The sequence below is a fragment of the Papaver somniferum genome, chromosome 6 (assembly GCF_003573695.1).
Source record: "Papaver somniferum cultivar HN1 chromosome 6, ASM357369v1, whole genome shotgun sequence".
Lineage (NCBI taxonomy): Eukaryota > Viridiplantae > Streptophyta > Magnoliopsida > Ranunculales > Papaveraceae > Papaver > Papaver somniferum.
Genome location: NC_039363.1, coordinates 71513184 through 71520596, shown reverse-complemented (window position 1 = coordinate 71520596; position 7413 = coordinate 71513184).

Genomic DNA, 7413 nt, shown 5'->3' with positions numbered 1-7413 from the left:
GCTATAAAAAGACCACTAATGCTAGGGGTTAGTGGTAGTTCTAAGGTATTAACCAGCCATATTAGTTAGAGACCTAGAAACCTAAATGACCTGTGATTGTTTATGCTTTAATCAGATAGGAAATGTTAGGGGTTAATCTAAGGATTTTAGGTTAGATAACCTGCCACATGAATTGCCCTGGCCAAGAGACTAGCTTGAACTAGACCCTCTTGTCCATTAGGGACAAGGATTTATCCCAGGCTAACTAGCTAGGTGAAAGAGAATTCTCATCCATCTCCATACACTTCCACTCCCACTGTTTTCATTTTCTTCACTACTTTTCCACTTTGTTTCCCTGTCACTGCCTTTGGCCCTTGGCCATTGTCTTTGTTTTGTCACATTGTTACTATATCACTACCTCACTGTAAATATATCACCTTCACTGTCATTGTAGATATGCATCCTGTATTTCTTGTTGCCTTGTACATACCTTTGCTACATTTGTATATACCATTGCCACTGTCGTTGTACATATGCATTGTAGCCTTGTTTCCCTTCCTTGGCCTATCCCTCATTGTCACTGCCTTGCATATAGAATTAGCTTAGCTTAGGAGAATCTCAACACATCCCCAAGTCCCTGTGGATTCGACCCGTACTTGTGCACTCACTGCAACAACACCGTGCACTTGCGGTATCACTGTAGGCATCCATTTATTCATCTTATTTACACATCTATATAAGCCTACCAAGTTTTTGGCGCCGCTGCCGGGGACTTGGCATTGTGTGGTTGCTGTTTTTCCTTGTTTTCTTTTGCTGCTATTCACTTGCATATCTTGCATTTAGTATAATCATTTAGTGTAAGCATTTATCTCATCATAACTTGCATTTTCATCTTTGCATAATTTTTCATCTTTGCATCATTTTCCCTTGTTGTTCTTGCTGTTCTTGACAGCTTCTGTTGAGCTTTCCAGGTGCTCCTGTTGCTGTGCTGTTGTGACTCTGTTTTGCTTGGCTGAGCCCTTGCTGTTGCTGCTGATTGAGTTGCAGCTGGGCCTGCCACTTGCTGCTACTTTCTTCCTCTTCCCTGTGCTGCTGGCCTGTGCAGCTTGCTTCTGTGCTGAACCTGTAGAGCTGCTGCTGCCAAGCCTGCAACATTGCCCCTGTTCAGCTACTGCTTGTGGTGCTGCTGTTGCTGCTGAGCTGCTTCTCCTGCTGCTGCTGCCAAAGCCCAACTGGGCTGCTGGAGCTGCTGTTGCTGTGATCCAAAGCCCAACTGGGCTTTTGCAACCAAACTGAACAGCTGGGCTGTGCTTAAGAAAGTAATCCTAAACCCATTAAGAGAACCCAACCTGTGGGCTTCCATTTTTAATTTGTGGGCTTGTAATAATTTTTTCCATTTTTTTTGTTGGGCTTGTAATTTAAGTTAACTTTTGGGTTTGTATTTGAGCTTAACTGTGGGATTGTCCCTATCAAAATTTTGGGTTTCAAAAACCCAACAAACAACCTAAACAAGTTTAACTGAACCTACCAACTCAGCTGGGCTTCGTTAGTTTCTGGGCTTGCTGAAGTCGTTAGTGGGCCGTGTACCCAAACTCTAGGCCGAAAGTTGGGCTCTGTTTCACAACAATTTTTCCAAAACCCAACAGTGGGCTTGGCCTCTTATCCCATAAAACCAAAGTTTTCAAAACCCAATAAACCAAAGTGTTTTCTTTTCCCATTAAGTCCAAATTTTCTAAAACCCATTAAAAACCAAATTTCTTTTTCAAACCCGACAAAGCCAAATGTTACCCATAAAAACCAAATTTTTCCCAAAAATCCAAACCCATTAAAAACCAAATTTTGGGCTTTGTAACATAGTTACTTAGCTTTTGAGCCCAATCATGTCTATATCTTGGTATACAGTTGGGGAATACAACAAATCCCTTAGAGAACTTGCGTATGGACATACTCCACGTTACGAACCTCCCATAGACCATGATGTCAATAGTCATAGGAATTATAATGGACATTTTCAGAGTCCCGAGCCTCAATACATGAACCCTAATGACTATTCACACATGCATCATTCATCACAACGTGAAAATGAACATTTTGTTAGTGCCTCACTCACACAATCATCACTGATCGATCAATTAGAAGCTCGAATCGCAGCTTTAGAAATGCAATCACATGAGGAATCTGTCACATCTAATTTTCTTAGGCAACCTGAAATCTATGCATGTCCCGCATGTGGTAGTTTAGACCACCATGTTGAGAATTGTCATATTTTGCATAATTTTAGGCAATCTAGAGAAAATCCAAGGTATGAAATGCCCATAAATTGTGAGAATGGTAGTCATTGGGAACATAATCAATCCTTTGAGGGTTGCGATCAATATTTTGTAAACCCTAATGACCATGCACGCATGTACCATTCACCACAATTTGAACATGAAGAATTTTGTACTCCCATGAATTTAGACTCCACCACAGAAGCTTTAAGACTCAGTAAGCAAAACTTTGATAGATCTACATCACGAATTCATGCATATTTAGATCAGATTTTGCTTCACCTACAAAAGGAGGAAATTCATGAGGAAATGTATGTTGTCCCTAATGAAGTGTCTAGTCCCATTCATGTAAATGATGTTGAATATGAACCTAATTTAGAAGAACATGAATCGACTAATGACACCACCACTGTTAATGAGGACCAATATGCATGCTACCATGATGATGATTATGATGATTATGATGATATGTTAGAAGAACATGAAAATATTGTGGAACCTGTTGGTTCAATAACATATGGCTTCTCGCCCTCGACCTTCATGAATGTTGTTTTTTCTAATACTCATTGTAATTCATATGATTTTGATATTGATATGGGATTCGTACAATTATTCTGCGAAGATGAGCATGACATAGGAATAGTTGAATCTTCTGTAGACACTAATGCTAATATGCATGAAAATATATTTGATGTGTCTGATTCTCTACCTAGGTCACATTGTGATATTTCTCCTGATTTGCCGATGCATGAGAATAAATTTGTTGATGATGTTGATGACTCTGATTGTGATCTTGCCAATTTGTTTGATGATTGTGAGCATGTTGTGACACGTGTAGAAGACTTAGGAGATGTTGATGTGATTAGTAATGATGTGCCTATCGTCCTACATAAGTCACAATCTGATGGCCTTCCACCCAACCTAGATTTGGTTTGTACCCATATTGTCAAACCGAATTTTCTGAGAGTCCCTAATCTAGGTTTGGAACTGTGTGCTTCCCAAGTCCTTTTGGACTATTTTGCATCTAAGTATAATATCTTTGAGGAGCCACAGTTGGAATTAGCATGTTTTCCCGTCCCTAGCACAGTTCACTTTGAGTTAGACCTTGTACATGATGAACCCCCAAAACTGCGAGATTTTGTATCCAAAATTTTATCTGTTGAAAAATCCAGGTTTGGGGGTAGCTCATTTTGTTTCACAGTTTCACTTGCGTTTATTTCCTGTTATATTTGTGTGAAGCTGTTGAAACCTCTACACTTTGTCTTTTGGGTTGATCCTCAACTCTTTAGATTGTTAGTGTATGGTGAATTTTTGTATATAATCCAGTAGATAAAATTTCTTAAAACCCTTTTGTTCCTTTTGTATATATTTTGCTAATCCAATATGATCTCGGCTGACATATGTTGGATTCTTGCCTTGAATAACGGAGTTCTAATATTGCTTTCGCCGAAATCGGGTATTCTCTTTCCTTTTTCTCTACTCAACATGATCCTCTTCATATGTTGTATTATAATTTTGTTCATATTTTGAAACATTGAGGACAATGTTTAGTTTAGGTTTGGGGGTGAAAAGTAGATACTTTGATAATATGCCATAATTGAAAAGAACTCTTCTTTTTGAAAAAAATGAAAAAAAAAATCAAAATTAAAAAAAATTAAAATTAAAAATTGAAAAAAACATAAAAATGGAGCTCATTTACCTTGAAATGTTGACTCTTGTGCAAATATGTAATTATTAGGAGTCTTAGTCTAGATATTTAGGCACCCTGATTCTAGCACAATTCACATAGTGATAAGAAATTTGCACGCGTACGATCTACCAATACATGTATAGCCTCATCCTTGAGGTGTTCTATCGGAAGTTTTAGTTGCCAATCACTTTAGAATACTGAACGAAACTTGACTAGCTTGTTCTTTGGTTGGTTGGGATAGAAGGTGGAGGTTACATTAAGAAAACAACCATCGAATTTAACTGGGTGCATCAAAAAGGGCTACCTCTTGCAAAGTGTCATGTAATTTTTGTTTCCTTTTGTATATGTATCAAAAGTGTTTCCTTAACAAAAAAAAAAAAAAAAAAAAACGATGTATATATTCAGAAAAAATATATCAGAAAGTACAAAAAAAAAATCAACTATTTTTCAATTCCATCCTCTCTTGTTCCAAAAATAAAAGAGAGTAGTCAATGTAAATAAGAGTCATGTAAATAGTCATTTTGTTGTTTCGTTGTAATAAGCAAGGAGGGTGTATGCCATTGATGTACAACGCGAGTAATTGTGAAATACCTCCAACTCATTCACAATTCTCGTAAAGTCCAGACAGCTAGCTAGATTTCGACCTTGGTTCTTAGCCTGAGAAACTATCTCTTGGTGATTAGTAGTCATAACATCCGATCTTTCTTTACACATGTGTAGATACACTTTACACTCTTATCACATGTCTTTATTTGTTATCAGTGCTAGGATTGTGCCTTTGATAGCTAGATTGACATCTCCATTTTGCTGTGAGCTTAAACTGACTTGCACATGTCACATTTGATGGAATCTGAGCTTATATTTTGTCCTAGAACTTTGTAGGTACGTTCTAAGCAAACCTTCACGAGACTTCACTCGTCCACTAGGGACACTTAGTGGTTTAAAAGGCTTAGTGCATACGCTAAATGCATTCTAGAGACCAGCGACAGTGGTATAGGTAGGATTTCCTTAGTTTTGTTTTACTTGAGGACAAGTAAAATTCAGGTTTGGGGGTATTTGATGAGTGCTAAAAAGTGCATATTTCTATATATTTTTCCTGGCATTTAACTCATCTTTTGTGCATTAATTCTATATTATATCCCATATTCTGTGTTTTCGTTGTTTTCAAGAATAAATACTTTTCTTAATTAATTTTGCATTTTTAGGTACTAAATAAAGCCTGGTTATCTCACGGAGCGAAAAGAGCAAAGGAACGGCAAAACTCCCGCTAGGAGGAAGCGAAGAATGATGTTTGCAAGAGCCGGATCAATTAGAAGTGGGCTTGAAGAGGAAGAATTGTTCTTAAAGAAGATATGGGGCTTGGCATACCCAAGGCCCAAAACCCTCACCCAAATCCATTTCCTATATCCATACCCGTTTCCCTTTCTAGCCGTCAGATTGGATCATGTCAGCATCCTACGGTCGCAGCATCGTCGTATATCAAAGTCTGAAGCTCCTGTCTAACACTACAGCACCTAACTCCATCTGGAACCGTCAGCTTCGTTGTATCACTTAATCCAACGGTCGCTCAGAGCTTGTTTACATCGTGCCGTTCGATTCAATTAGTAAGCGATTATCCAACGGATCTCCTCGATGCTCATCAACTTCAGATGATTCCGCTCAACACCTTAGCCATCGAACCCATCGACCTAAACCAAACGGACCCTTCTTATCCATCGAGTTCTTCTTCTCATCTTCCCCAAACTGCAGAGAGCTGCTCCACAGTTCTGCAACTCCATCACCTCCACCAGCTACACCTTCTTCTCGAACCACACAACCACCGACAACACCACGACATCTCTCCCTAGCCTAGACTTCTTTCCAAATTCACATCTCTGAACCCTAGGTGTGGGTTTGACAAGAAAGCTCGAGCTAGGGTTTCACCAACAGCGAGGAGAAGACAAAATTGAGGGCAGGAAAAGCTTCAGAAGAGCAGAGGGGACATACCCAAAGCATGGGTCGAGCTCAATTCAGGAAATTGGTGAGAGAATTTGATTTTCCCCAAAAAAATTAGGGTTTCGAATTATGGTTTTGTATTTTTGAAAAACTATAAAAGGAAAGCTGTAGAGAATACAAAAGGGGTTCTTGGGTCATCCGAGATACCCCCTAATTGGGTTAATTTCATGTTTAATTTCATTTTCAATTCCATAATACTATCAGTACATGTTCTTCACTGTTAAATTTTGTTCTTGTGTTCTAAACTTTGTTCTGATGTTATGTTCATGTTCTTGTGTACGTTAATGTTCATGTAATTCCCCTGTTTGACTCACATGTTCTTGTTTTGAGTCTTAATGCTTGTCAAACATGAAAACTCCTAACTTCAGCATGTTATAAATCCACCACTAGGGTGAGAAGACCCTTAAGCCTTGTTGGTTAGCCTTTAGGTTGATTCTTGTAGAACTCAAAATAGTCTAGGCTAGCTAAATTCCTAAAAGCCTCACTGACTTGTGATTAGTGGTGCTGTAAAAAGACCACTAATGCTAGGGGTTAGTGGTAGTTCTAAGGGATTAACCAGCCATATTAGTTAGAGACCTAGAAACCTAAATGACCTGTGATTGTTTATGCTTTAATCAGATAGGCAATGCTAGGGGTTAATCTAAGGATTTTAGGTTAGATAACTTGCCACATGAATTGCCCTTGCCAAGAGACTAGCTTGAACTAGACCCTCTTGTCCATTAGGGACAAGGATTTATCCCAGGCTAACTAGCTAGGTGAAAGAGAATTCTCATCCATCTCCATACACTTCCACTCCCACTGTTTTCATTTTCTTCACTACTTTTCCACTTTGTTTCCCTGGCACTGCCTTTGGCCCTTGGCCATTGTCTTTGTTTTGTCACATTGTTACTATATCACTACCTCACTGTAAATATATCACCTTCACTGTCATTGTAGATATGCATCCTGGATTTCTTGTTGCCTTGTACATACCTTTGCTACCTTTGTATATACCATTGCCACTGTCGTTGTACATATGCATTGTAGCCTTGTTTCCCTTCCTTGGCCTATCCCTCATTGTCACTGCCTTGCATATAGAATTAGCTTAGATTAGGAGAATCTCAACACATCCCCAAGTCCCTGTGGATTCGAACCGTACTTGTGCACTCACTGCAACAACACCGTGCACTTGCGGTATCACTGTAGGCATCCATTTATTCATCTTATTTACACATCTATATAAGCCTACCAGAATCACAAACAATGAGACGAAGATGTTTGTGACTACTTTTTATCTTGCCTATCGGAGATCAATCTCGAGCAAATCTTAGAGAAGATAGTAATCAATACGATAAAACAGTGCAATATCAGAATATGCAACTAAAGAGAAAATATTGGGTATGGCTTTACAATCCCAATAAAGTCTTCAAGTCGTTAACCTACAAGATTTCGTGAAAAATCTAAGGTTAAAGTAGAATCGACTCTAGATTAAGCAACTAA